A 14,424-nucleotide genomic window follows, 5' to 3' on the forward strand; every position below is an offset into this window, starting at 1 on the left:
GACCCCAGTGACGGTAGCCGGAAGAGTTCAAAAGACCTCCAGCGCTCCTCCAGCCGCTCACGGCTGAAGTTCAAGGGTGTGTTTCGTTTCTTCCCTGTGGGACGTTAAAGACCTGACCTTCTGAGTTGGTTTTCTTAGTAAATTGGAGATTTTATTCTTACTCATATACATAGTTGGTATGAATTTATTAGAGAATACAAAGATAGTTAATATGTGAATATTTTAAAAGGTACCTTACAAATACAGAACAAATCATTCTGGGCCCATGGAGTGCGCGAACCGTGTGCACAAACTGCCATTTACATTACAACTACCCTCAGGTGAATAATCGTTTGGTTTGGGTAAAGGGTGAATAAGATAGCCAAGTTTTAGGACCTCAGAGCCCTGCTGATGAGACAGACATAAACAGATTTACATTAATCCCAAGTGGAGGGCACTTCCACAGAGACATGACCCAATGAAACAATTACCCTCCTGACAGAGCTGATACAAGGAATATTTGTGTGGGGTTTTTAGTAAAAGACATGTATCTTTTTAATGTTTATTTATTTTTCAGAGAGAGAGAGAGACCCAATGGGGGAGGAGCAAAGAGACAGGGGTCAGAGGATCCGAAGTGGGCTCTGTGCTGAGAGTAGAGAGCCTGATGGAGGGTTTGAATTCAGGAACTGGGAGATCATGTCCTGAGCTGAAGTCGGCTACATAATTGATTGAGCCACCCAGGCACCCCAAGAGACAAATATCTTAAAGGAAGACAACTGGAAGTTTATGCAAAGTGATGTGTAGGGGTAATGTGCTTGTGCCTTAGGGGTGTCAAGCTTGGTTTTTATTAAAATAACCTTGATTTACAGTGTTCTTTAAGTCAACTCAGCAAGCACTGTGGAAGATACACTAGGATACAAAATATACATGATATAGATTAAACATATATTGATTGAGCATTTACTATACACCAGGCTCTGCTATATAGTAGGACAAATCTTCAAGGAGGTACATTCTTGTCAGGGAGTCTTTGTTCTCAACAGACACTCTATAGAGAGACCTTTCAGCCATATAGAAAAGATGCTAATTGAGGGCCAAAGTGGGTTTGTACCTCAGTAACACTCTTTTCAGACCTCTTGTCAACCATCTACCCCACTAAAAATCTTTACAAGGGTTTTCCCAGGCTGTAACCTGTTCCTATTTTCTTTCCATCCGCACTCCCACAACTGGCCCAGAGAGAAAACAGTAAATTTCAGAATTTACAGGGATTGCTGTGTATTGAATACTCAGGGAAGGCTTCAGGGAAGTCATGGAAGAAATGGAAATGGAGCTGAAACTCAGTCTAATGGAGAAGCCTAGATAAGTGGAGAAATCTAAGAGACAAAATTGGTCAGAAGACTATGGCAAAGACAGACACACTCAGGGAACAGAGCTTAGCCTGGATGGAGTGTTTATTGGTGGTTTAGGAACACTGGATGGGTAGAGAAGCACATAGTCAATCACAATAATCCAAGGTGACACATGAATAGAACCTGAATTATAGGGGTGAATAGAAAAGATGGCATATGTAGGTTCTGTTCTGGATCCTAACAGACCTGTATTTGAGTCCCAGCTCATGACCTCCTGGCTGGGAAATTTCTTAATCTTTCTAAGTCTGCTTTCTCCTCTCTAAAATGACATCCTTTTTTCTTTAATGATATATTTAACCCAGTACATTAGTATTAGTATTATTTTAACACGTAGTCAATATAAAAATTATTCATGAGATTTTTACATTCTTTTCTCATACTAAGCCTTTTGAAATATTGTGTGTATTTTTCAAGTATAGTATATCTCAATTCAGACTAGCCACATTTCAGTTTCTCATAGCCACATGTATTATTGGACAGCATAGTTAAAACACTTTAGTCATAAGAGAATGCTCAAGATCTATTGCTAAATAAAAAGGCAGACTGCAAAACTATGCTGTGTGATCTAATTGTGTAACACACGCATGAAAATATACATATGTATGGATATGTAGAAAATAGTATTGAAAAGAGTCCTCGACAGAAACTTGTATTGGGGATAATTTTTTATATTTTGTCTACTTTTATGTATTCTCTGTTTGATCATGCCTTTCTTTTATAGTTGGGAAAAAAATGTGATTTTCTAAAGGAGAGATATATTTGTTTCTTATTATCACTGTAACAAACTATGAAAAACTTACCTTAAAACAACACAAATTTGTTACCTTACAGTTCTGTAGTTCATTAGTCTGAAACAAGTCTCACTGGACTAAAATCAGTGTGCCAGCAGGGTTGTATTCCTTCTGGACACTTTAGAGCAGACTCTGTTTCCTTGCTTTCTCCAGCTTCCAGGGGCTGCCTACATTCCTTGGCTCATGGTCCCCTTCCTCTATTTTCAAAGTCAGCTATGTTGCATGTCTCTGATCCTGACTTCGATGTCACATCTCCCATTCTGACTGTTCTTTTCTGCCTCCCTCTTCCATAATCTCCCTTGTGATTACATTGGGTCTACTTGGATAATCAAGGATAATCCTATTTTAATGTCAGCTGATTAGCGACCTCAATTTCATCCGCAACTCCATTCCCCTTTGCTTCATAACATAACATGATCCAGGGATTAGGCCATAGAACCCAACTTGGAAGGGTCATTATTCTGCCTACCACAAAAGGCATAGTCACGATTGCACTATCTAAAAAATATCTCTATTCTCCTCTCAGGGATATGGTAGGACTATACTTCCCTGAAGCCTTTAAAGTTAGGATATGACTCGCTTTGGCCAATGCAATAGAAGTGGAAGTGACATGCGTCGATTCTGGGTAGAAGCTTTACAACACAATGTGTGTCTGCCATGTTCTCTTTGCCCTGACTTTGTTATAAGGGAAGTATTGATTGAAATGGCACTTACGTCAGCTGGATCTGAGAAAGATTAAGATAAGCAGAACCTTCCTACTATTTTTCACTGGCTGGACTCTGTGAGTGAGAAATAAATGGTATGGTAGTGTGTTATTCCACTGAGATTCAGGGGTTGTTTGGTCCTATAGACAAACTTAGCTTGTCCTGACTGGTAGAAGAGGTTAAGTAATGTATCTGTTTTAGTTAGGTGTGTGTGTGTGTGTGTGTGTGTGTGTGTGTGTGTGTGTAAATGCTGAGACAGGTTAAGTGATAGAGACCATGAGAGTGTGAAGAGGAAATGGGGACATTAAGGGGGTGGGAGGACACTGGAAATAAGCTATGTTAATCACCATGCTTTCTCCTAAGTTAGAACAAAATGGCTTATCCAAGTTAGGGGCATCTTTGGGCCCACCTTTGACCTCTAGAGAAGCCCTAAATTTTGTAATAGAACCCATCTGCTGCTCAAGAGCCCTTCAGCTGCTAGCCCAAGGGAACCCTGGATGTTTGGGGCCCTCAGGAGGGTTTTTCCCTGAGGCATCACCTCCTCAAGGCTTCTTAGGCTGGTAAGGTACTATATTCTAGGGGACTCTGGACTCCCTGAAGTTTGTATGTGGATCAGGGACATGTTTTCATGCCATCCCAAGACTGAGCTACTGCCTCACTGTATCTGTAAGCCATATGAAGCATCCAGTAGTTTGCAAAACATGTTCACTTTTGTGTTTCCATTTTGTCCTTTCAATAATCCCATGAGATGAACAGGGATTTTTGTTTGTTTTTTTTTTTTATATTTTAAATTAAATGTTTATTTATTTTGAAAGAGAGAGTGTGCATGCACATGCATGGGAGGGGCAGAGAATCCCAAGCAGGCTCCATACTGTCAATAAAGAGCCCAATGTGGGGCTCGATCCCATGAACTACAAGATCATGACCTGAGCCAAGATCAAGGGTCAGACACTCAACTGACTGAGCCACCCAGGTGTCCCAGGGACTGTTTTAGATTAAGACACTGAGGATTACAGTGGTAGAAAAATAGAAGAACTGGGAATAGAATCTAGAGTGGGATTCATCCCATACCAGGGCTGTGGAGAGTACTTCCAGAGGAACAAATCTACCTCAGTGAACACCACTCATTAGTCTATGATGATTTGTTGAGCACCTACCCTGTGCTCTGTGTTGCTATCCCTAATGGCTGAGAGTATAGTCCCAAGAAGCCACAAAAGATACTCCCCAAATCAGTAGATAATTTCATAACCTTCCATTTCTGTTTAGTTGAGTAGATATATCCTCCTAGGTCCCACTTAGAAAATCTAAGAAGTTATTAATTCAGACTAATAGTAATGAGGTCTGTGAAACAGCTAAGTGCCAGATGTTGTGCTTTTCTGGCTACTTCAGAGCTAGCAGTAATTAAAAACAATTTTCCTGGAATTGAGCTGACATCATCCACAGAAGCTCTACATAGAGATGTTCTGACCTGATAAAGCCCTCTATGAAATGAAGCTGTTAACTGAAAGAGTCATGTTAAACTCAACTCCTACCTGTGGTAGGCAGAAAGGGGGAAAAATCAAAGTTTACTAGATAGAAAAGAAAAAACAAGCAAACCAAGAGAATATGGAAATACCATATTTTAACTTCTAAGAGGGCACAACAAAGCCAAAAGATACAAATTATCACTCTAAGATAGGACACTTGAAAACTTTTTAATTCATTTGAAAAAGAGAGTCTCTTAGTAGTTACATTGCGATCTCGCTTTGAACTTGTGTCGATTTTCATTTACAAATGTGTTGAACTAGTCATGCGCGCCTGGGTGGCTCCGTCAGTTAAGCATCCAGCTTCTGCTCAGGCCATGATCTCATGGTTTGTGGGTTCAAGCCCCTCATCAGGCTCTGCGCTGACAGCTCAGAGCCTGGAGCCTGCTTCAGATTCTGTGTCTCCCTCTCTCTCTGCCCCTCCCCTGTTTGTGCTCGGTCTCTCTCTCTCTCTCTCTCTCTCTCTCTCTCTCTCTCTCTCTCAAAAATAAACATTCAAAAATATTAAAAATAAATCGGGGTGCCTGGGTGGCTCAGTCAGTTGGGCATCTGACTTTGGCTCAGGTCATGATCTCACAGCTTGTGAGTTCCAGCCCCCTGTTGGGCTCTGTGCTGACAGCTTAGAGCCTGGAGCCTGCTTCAGATTCTGTGTCCCTCTCTCGCTTTGTCTCTCCCCACTGGTGCTCTGTCTCTATCTCAAGAAAAAATAAACATTAAAAATTTTTTTTAATAAATAAATAGATAAATCAAGGGGCCCAAGCAAACCTTTCAGAAAGGCCATCTCATCCATTACTACCTGAAAAAAATGGATCAATCTGGCCCCGTTCGTACACCAAACCCCCTCACATTTACCTTTAGCCTTCTCTGGATTAGAAAAAGCCTGAATTTAAAATGCACCCAATATTCAAATTATAGCATATGAAGAATCAACAAATCTACATGTGGTATTTTAAGCATTTTAAACAATAAGCTAAACCAAATCCTCCCACTATAATTCAAAAAGTATTTACATAGCACTTACTATGTTCTCCGTTCTGTGCCAGCCATTAGGGAGGGTGGTAAGGAATTGCAAAACCCAGCCTCTGTACTTTAGTATCTGGGAATTTCATTAAAGAGAAGATTCGTGAAACCCTATACAAGAGAATAAAGTTCAAACCAAAATGAGATGGAAATAGCTAATGCAGAGGAAAGTTTGGAAGAGGAAAGATCAGTGTGAGACGGACCATTCATTCATTCAACATATATTTACCAAATACAGAACTGTGTGCCAAGCACTATTCTATACACTGGAGATATGGTATGAAAAAGACAAAGTTCTTGCTCTCACGGAGTTCATGTTGTCACATGGGACACAGAGAGCACACCAATAAACAAACAAATACATGCTATAGCGTCTGATGGTGGTTAAGTGCTGTGAAGAATGCAACAGAGTGCTGGTGTGGTGCCCTTTTAGATGGAGGCCAGGAACACCCTATCTGAGGAGGTGACCTTTGAGCAGAATCCCTACTGATGTGAGGAATGAGCCCCATAAAGATCTGGGAGAAGAGTGCTCTCTGCAAAGAGATCAGCAAGGGAGGTGACATGATGTGGCTGTGTTCCAGACAGCAAAAAAGGCTAACGGAACTGGAACTGAGTAAGTGTGGGGGAGATGTCCGATCCGGCCCAGGAGACATCGCTCAAGTGAAGTCTTGTTGTTGACTTGAAGTCCATGTTGACTTGACATGGGATTAGTTTGTCATCCTGAGCACATGGGGAGAATCTTCCAGCTGATCAGTTAAATTTCTACCACCTGATGCCATAAGGACTTATAATTGGGTTAGAGAAAAGTAAAGAGAATTAGAGAGTTACATTTTCTACATGTCTATAAGGCATATATTTGAGGACTCAAGTTAACAGTTCTTATAACACATCTATTTGCTCCCTTATCAACTATTTTGGGTTTTAATTGCTAACTCTTTTTAAAAAACTGTTCGCAGGGGCACCTGCGTGGCTTAGTCAGTTGAGTGCCTGATTTTGGCTCAGGTCATGATTTCACGGTTCGTGAGTCTGAACCCCACATTGGGCTCTGTGCTGACAGCTCAGAGCCTGGAGCTTGCTTTGGATTCTGTGTCTCCCTCTCTCTCTGCCCCTCCCCTGCATTCTCTCTCTCTCTCTCTCAAAAATAAACATAAAAACATTTTAATAAAAAAATAAAATATTAAAAAAAAACATTCTCAGATTGATGATGATAAAGGACGCAAAATGGGAATGAATAATCCTATCTTCACACTGCCTTCTGTAAGCAGTGGCAATGGTCTTGCCTCTTTGAAGAGCTTTAAAACCCCTTTCAAGGCCTCTAAATTGAATTACCAATTTATAGGAAATACAAGGGACAGAGGAACATGGTAAACACCACCACAGGGATGTAGTTGGCAGAATCCGGACTGTGGGGAACTCTACAGACAACCTGGTTTCTTCCAAAAAATTGTGAGAACACAAAAAGGTAGACAGTGGGAAATGTAGGAAAACCTATAGAGTAAAAGAGACTTCAGGAACATGTCAACCAATCACAATGTGTAGAACTTATATGGATCCCGACACAAACTGCAGAGAGGAAAGACAAAAAAAAAAACCTACAAATATTTATGACCTGGAGGTAACTGGAAATTTGAACATTAATAGTCTATTTATGATACTAAGGAATTATTGTAGGAATAACTGTAGGAATTATTGTAGGAATATTGTAAGGAATCTCTTTGTAGGATGGCAAGGGCATTATGGTTTAGAAATACATACCAAAATATTTTCCAGTCAAACAAGATAATGATTAGTATTTGCTTCAAAATCATATAAGTCGGCTCGGCAGATAGGTGGACAGGAGTAGGGGGCATTGATGGGGAGGGAAATAAATCAGGAGTCAGCAAACTGTTTCTATAAAAGGCCAGATCATGGCTGTGGGCCAAGGTCTTTGTTGCCACTACTCAACTCTGTCACTATTAAAGTAGCCACAGACAAAATATAAAGAATGAGTATGATTATATTCCAATGCAACTTTATAAAAACAAGGAGTGAGCTGGACTTGGCCTTTAGTTACCCCTGGTCAAAATGATCATTATTGTAGCTGATTCATGGTTACATGGGAGTCCATTACATTACTCTGTCTACTTTAGCATATGTTTGACATTTTTCATCACACAATATTTAAAATGAGTTAACGTCTTTATCACATTATTCTCAAGACTCAGATCACTCATCAGCCTTCTCAGCATTATTCTTTAATTTTTTTTTTTTTTTAGAGAGGGGTGGAGGGGCAGAGAGACAGAGAGAGCGAGAATCTGAAGCAGGCTCCACACTGAGCACAGAGCCCCATGCAGGGCTCAATCTCACAACTGTGAGATCATGACCTGAGCCGAAATCATGAGCCAGACACATAACCAACTGAACCACCCAGGCGCCCTCAGCTTTATTCTTGTGGGTGAGTGTCCTTCTTCTACTTGACTTGGTTCACATACCCTTTATTTCTCCTTTTGTGTATTGGCTTTTAAACACCAAACTCACATGAGGGCCCTTTGAACAACCACATTAATTTCATTGTGGCCTCCCTACTTTCTGCCATGTTGAGATTATTCTTCCATATATGTTTTTTATTTTAAAGTTTCTGTCTTGTTTTGTTTTGTTTTATTTTCATTGTTTGGTTTTCTCACTCCTCTTAAGCTATCCCACTGTAAATGGAATGAGGCCACACCCAGCATTTCTCTAAATAACTTAAGAAATATAAAAACCCTGCTTCTCTCAGTCTAAGGTGCTTATTCCACAAATATTTACTGAGGCTACTATGAGCCAGACTTTATGGCAGTATCTGTGGAAGCAAATATAAATATGATTCAGTCCCAAATTATGGGGAGCTCCCAGAGTTCCACAAACCCTCCCTTTCCTCTCTTCAACACCAAAACACTGTCCTCTAAGTTTCCCATCTCTTTAATATCACCAGTTATTCTCATTATGGGTAGAATTCAGCTCAGTATATCAATTGCCTGTGCTTTTCCTTTTGCATTCTAGAAAGACAGACTGACTCAGGGTAAGTAAACATGGGTGCAGCCCCAGGAAAGAGGGAACCTGGAGCTTAACAGAGTTTCCTGAGCTTCAATTATCTGCACATTATAACACTATTACTTACTTAACATTTTTTAATTGATTCATTTTAAAAAACTGATGTAGCCATTAATATTTGGAGAGGCTAACTTGGGCTTTCCCACCATCTATACCTCCAGCATTCACCTGGGAGAAAGACCTTTCTGTACACACTGTCCTCAGGGTTATCAACTTGCTGAGGTTATTTTAAAAACCCCAGTTTATTTTTTTAATGTTTATTTATTCATTTTGAGAGGGGGGAGGGACAGAGAGGGAAAGAGAGAGAGAGAGAATCCCGAACAGCCTCCACACTGTCAGCACAGAGCCCAAGGTGGGGCTCTCTCACAAACCATGAAATCATGACCTGAGCCTAATCAAAGAGTTGGACTCAACCAACTGAGCCACCCAGGAGCCCCTAAACCTCCCAGTTTAGTCTTAAAAGCCACAGCTTTTGATTAGTGTGAGCCTTCTAGGGGAAACAAAAGCTTTGGAGAATCAACAATTAAGTCCATCAGGAAGAAGGGCATAAAGAGAGTGGATTATAAGCAGTAAGTCCAAAATATGCATGATCCTCAAAGGGAAATGAAACAAGATGGGAGTAGGAGAATCAGGAAAGATGTGACTGGAGCTTGAATGCTTTGATGGATGGCAGAGAGGGGTTCAGGCTAATTCTAGCAAGTGCTGTAAAGCAGCGTTTCTTATACTTTAATGTGCAGGCAGGGTCTGGCTCAGTGGATCTGGAGCCACCGCATTTCTAACAAGCTCCCGGGTGATACTGATGTTTATGACCCACAGACTATGTTCTGATTAGCAAGGCTGTAGAAAATCCGAACTGCTCCCATGGTCTCCTGGGGAGGATCTGTTCTGAGATCGAGCTGTGGGCTCGCTCAGAGGCATGAGAAGGACAAAAAATAGGCCTCAGGAGCTGGTGCCAGGGCACAGTGTCAAGACTCAATGAGACTGCATCGTACCCTGTGAAGGAACAGACGAGACACCCTGTTCTTCCCTGATGCCAGAATAAATGTCACTTCAGGGTGAAGGGAAGGGGAAGGGGACATCATTCTAAGGAGAATCCTGAACTGACCCCCAAAAGATTGAATTTTAAATTGCAGTTGATTGAATTTGATCATTCTTTCTGTTGCTCAGGAAGAAATAGAGCCCAAGGCTAATGTGATATCAATTATAGGGAAATAAAATGAAATTTCTGCATATGAGAGCGCTGAATGTAAAATTTCATACCTGCTAAAATGTTTACTTACCATTTTTATAATACATTATAAATTATATATAACATAAATTATATATAATAATTTAAAGTAAATTCTATGTAAATTTAATATCACTACAGAACAAAAGCCAAGATAACTTGAGAACCAAATCATTCTATTAATGTCTGATTGAAGGCTCTGAATCCAACTCTATAAAAAGGATTAAAGAATTTCTCTTTAATCAGATGAATTGATGGAGTATTGAAAAGGGATTGATTTCTTCATGGTATGAGTCAATATTTTTTAAAACTTTAAATTTGGAAAATTTCAAATATACATGAAGTTGGCAGGATAATATAATGAAGGGCACCATCATCCAGCATCGACAATAGTCAACCCAGGACACAACCTTTGTTTCATCTGAAACCCTGTCCCCTTCTCTCATTGATTACTCTGGAGGAAATTCTCTATATCATATAATTTCATCCGCAAATAGCTCATTTTATAAAGCTCATCTCTATAGAGGTCATCTCTAAAAGACAACATCTATTTTATAACATAACTACAACATCATTATCACACCTACACAATGATAATCACTATCATCAAATATCCAGTTTGCAGATATCTAAGTGTCTTTTTCTTAATTGAAGTATAACTGACATACAATATTATATCAGTTTCAGGTGTACAACATAGTGATTTGACAATTATATACATTACAATGTGTTCACCACAATAAATGTCATCACCATCTGTCACCATACAAAGTTATTACAATATTTTTGATGATATATATTCCCTATGCAGTACTTTTCATCCCCATGATGTATTTATTTTACAACTGAAGGTTTATACCTCTTAATGCTCTTTACCCTTTTTTCTTCTTTTTCAAACTGCTTAAATCAGGTTCCGAATAAGGGCCACACAATGCAATTGATGGAGATAAGTTTTTTTTTTTTAAATTTTTTTTTTTTCAACGTTTTTTATTTATTTTTGGGACAGAGAGAGACAGAGCATGAACGGGGGAGGGGCAGAGAGAGAGGGAGACACAGAATGGGAAACAGGCTCCAGGCTCCGAGCCATCAGCCCAGAGCCTGACGCGGGGCTCGAACTCACGGACCGCGAGATCGTGACCTGGCTGAAGTCGGACGCTTAACCGACTGCGCCACCCAGGCGCCCCGGAGATAAGTTTTTTACATCTCTTTTAATTTGTAGGCTCTTCAACCCTTTTTCTTGCAATGTACACTTGCTTTCTTTGGTTTTGTTTTGTTTTGTTTTGTTTTGTTTTGTTTTGTTTTATTAATGCAGTGACCATGTACCTGTTAAAACCATCTTGCGGTGAAAGTTGTCCCACACCTCAGGGAATGCTGACTCTCTAATCAATAATTGTAAGGTACTAATGTTCCTGGCAATAGGAGGCAATCAAAAATATTTGTTGAAGGGAAGGAAGGAAAAGGAGGGAAAGTAGGGAGGGTTGGGAAGAAGGAAGAGCTAGTGGGATTATGGGGTCCTCCTCCCAGTCTGAGGGACCCCTCATCAGTGACTCCTACATGGGTTAACCCCACACAACTGACCACTTCCTCCCCAAATTAAGATCTTCAATGCCTTCTCATAGCCTGCAGATCAAGTTCAAGCTTCTAAAAGTAAAAGAGCAGGTTCTAGTCTGCTCCAGCCTACCTTTCCAGTTTCTTGCCCAGAGCCACCTGATTATAACGAAACTAATCCATGCTCATGGCTATGAAATCAAATACCGCAGATGGGTTTATGATGAAAAGCTGCAGTCCTCTCTTGGTACATCCCACTGTCATCCTGCTCTCCAGAAGCAACTACTTTTACTTACCTCTTCAGTTATTGTCTTCACCTTTATGAAAATACGCCATCATGCAATCATATACTATCATGTCAACGCATAAATAACATGCTATTAAACAAATTTATTGATAGAAGTTATTATCTATTCCTTCCTGTGATAGATGAGCATTGAGCTCACTTAGATCTCCTTACTACCCTACCCCTGCAACTCCCAATATCACCTTTTCAGCTACCAGTATGAGTTACTAACAGATATGAAAAATAAGGTCTCGATACGTGTGTTAAATGGTCTTGTCCCCCTCCCCTTTTTCCGTAATGTCTTCAGCTTTTCAAGCTGATTTTCCCCATTAGTGATAACCAAGGAAATTTCAGGTATTTTCCCTTTAAACTGCTGGTGAAGGAAATCTAAAAGATAAAAGAAAAATGTTTCTTCTTCCCAGAGGAAATAATAAAACCATTTAGGATAAAGTATTCTATTCATGCTAGATAAGGGCACTCTATGACCAGGAACAACAGCCTGATCAGGCAGACCCAGCTGTCACAGATCTTGCCAGGGTTCAGGGGCTCAATGTCGGTCTGTCCCGCCTCTTCACCAGATTCTGGAGAAAAGCAGAAATCTCATGCATCACAGAGCGCACTCCTCAGAGGTGGTGAATTGGCAACAGTCCCCAAAGTGCCCATCTACCTTTCTTCAATGTAGGAAGCCGTGTGAAAACAAATAATCCTATTCTGTTTTCTGTCACTAAGACTTCCCCTTTAAGTTATTTGTATAAAGAAGACTTAAGAACTGTGGACTTTAAAGTCCGATGTAACTCTGACCCCCTACAAGTCCACAGTTTTGTTGGTTGTCTTATTTGATAAACTGAGCACTAATGCTAATACTTAAATTGACATCACTTTTCTGAAAGGTGTAAATAACTAGGACATTTCTTTCACAAGTTCCTTCTTTTATTCATGAACGTAAAACTGATTCTATGTTTGTGTTGAAGCTTTTTTTCAAATAGAGAATTTGAAACTTTTGTTTTATTTTCTATCACCCAAATTTTATAATCCGTACTTTGGAGGGGGGGATTCCTCTCCGCAAGGGTCTGTTTATATTACCAGGGTTTTTAAAATTATGGTGAAATACACATAACATAAAATTTATCACCTTAGCTATTTTTAAATGGACAGTTCAATAGTGTTAAGTATATTCACATTGTTATGCAATCAATTTCCAAAACTTTATCTTACAAAACCCAAACTCTATCTCTATCAAACAATTCCTTTTTCCATGCTCCCATGCTCCAACCTCCTCCCCACCCCTCAAAGCCCCTGGAAATCACCATTCTACTTTCTGCCTCTATGAATTTGACTGCTCTAGGTACCTCATGTAAGTGGAAACACACAATATCTGTCTTTCTGTGGCCGGCTTACTTCACTTAGTATAATGTCCTCAAGGTTCATTCATGTTGTAGCATGTGTCAGAATTTTCCTTCTTTATTTCCTTTCTTTGTAAGGCCATTTTATGCATATGCCATGCTTTCTTATGTATTAATCTGTCAATAAACACTGACATTGCTTCCACTTTTTGGCTATTTTGAACAATGCTGCTACGAACACGGGTGTATAGATATTGGTTTGAGACATTGCCTTCTGGAATCTGTCTCTCCTCTCTCTCTCTCTCTCTCTCTCTCTCTCTCTCAGAAATATATATCTGAGGACACTAATTATAACTTTTAAAAGTTTTTTTCCCATGAATCAACTCCTAGGGATTAATTTTATTTGTTTTGTTTAATATTACATAGTTCTGTTCCCTGAAGATTTTGGTTCCCCATCCATACTTAAGAATGAGGCAATATAAAAGCTTGCCATCAGCTCTCTGCCTATGGCAAGGTTTGTCAACTACCAGGCATCACTTTAGGTGAACAGAGAGGGGACAGACATTAAGCTTTGGACCTCATAAAATGGAATGGGAAAAGGCTGTGTGCTGAGGCACCAATTCACACACTCAATGCTCAATCTCTCGTGAGACAATTTTTCCATTTCTTTACTTTTTTTTGGTGCTTTTGTTTGTTTTGTTTTATGAATTTGCTTAAATTCTTTTTCCCCCAGCTTTTTAAAGATATACTTGAAAAATAAAAATTATTTTTATTTAGGTTGTACAATGTGATTTTTTTTCCTTTTTAAGGTGTACAATGTAATGATGTAGAATGTATGTATACATTGTGAAATTACACACGATGAAATGTTATTCAGCCATAAAAAAAGAAATCTTGCTATTTGTGACAACATTGATGGCATTAAGTGAAATAAGCCAGACACAGAAAAACAATTACTATATGCCCTCACTTACCTGTGTAATCTAAAAAGGTCAAACTCATAAAATCAGAGAGAAGATTGCCAGAGGCGGGGGTTGGTGGGAAATGGGGATACGTTGGTTGAAGGGTACAAACTTTCAGTTATAAGACGAATCTAATGTACTACACGGTGACTATAGTTAGTACTATTGTATTACATTCCTGAAATTTACTGAGAGTAAATCATAAGTGTTCTCACAACACATGCAAAACAAATGGTATCTTTCTATTTCTTTTGAAACTGAACCAATCAGTCAGTCAATCTCTCCCTCTCACTCTTGCTGTCTCTGTCTCTCTCTCATTGCTTGGAGAGAGTGAGGCATTCTCTGCAGAGATGCACAGGTGTTGCATATTCTACCTACAGACTTTCCAGTAACTCCTCTGTTTCCAGCCCCATAGTCTGCCCTCTCTGCAGACCTGACACTTCTGAATTCCAAGCCCTCCAGGCCTCTGAGGAGTAGTTGTACAGTCTCCTCAACTACAACATCCACCATGCATTCTCTTTAGTGGGGCTTCCTCCTCCCTGCCTCATTTAATCCTCTACTA

At 39.8% G+C, this 14,424-nt stretch overlaps 1 protein-coding gene across 2 annotated transcripts in view; it reads right to left on the bottom strand.

The window, feature by feature from the left end:
• Positions 1–6: 6 nt before the first annotated feature.
• Positions 7–14,424, bottom strand: part of RGS22 (regulator of G protein signaling 22) — a 176,608-nt gene continuing 162,190 nt past the window's right edge. Inside the window, exons 29-30 of one of the 2 annotated variants that reach the window (XR_006198137.1) lie at positions 5,428–5,537; positions 7–94 (exon numbers count right to left, since the gene is read on the bottom strand). The gene's annotated coding sequence lies outside the window, so the exon portion shown is untranslated. The remainder of the gene's footprint in view (positions 95–5,427; positions 5,538–14,424) is intronic. The other variant, XM_042923377.1, reaches the window with a different exon arrangement.

This window comes from Panthera leo, chromosome F2 (genome assembly GCF_018350215.1).
Source record: "Panthera leo isolate Ple1 chromosome F2, P.leo_Ple1_pat1.1, whole genome shotgun sequence".
NCBI lineage: Eukaryota > Metazoa > Chordata > Mammalia > Carnivora > Felidae > Panthera > Panthera leo.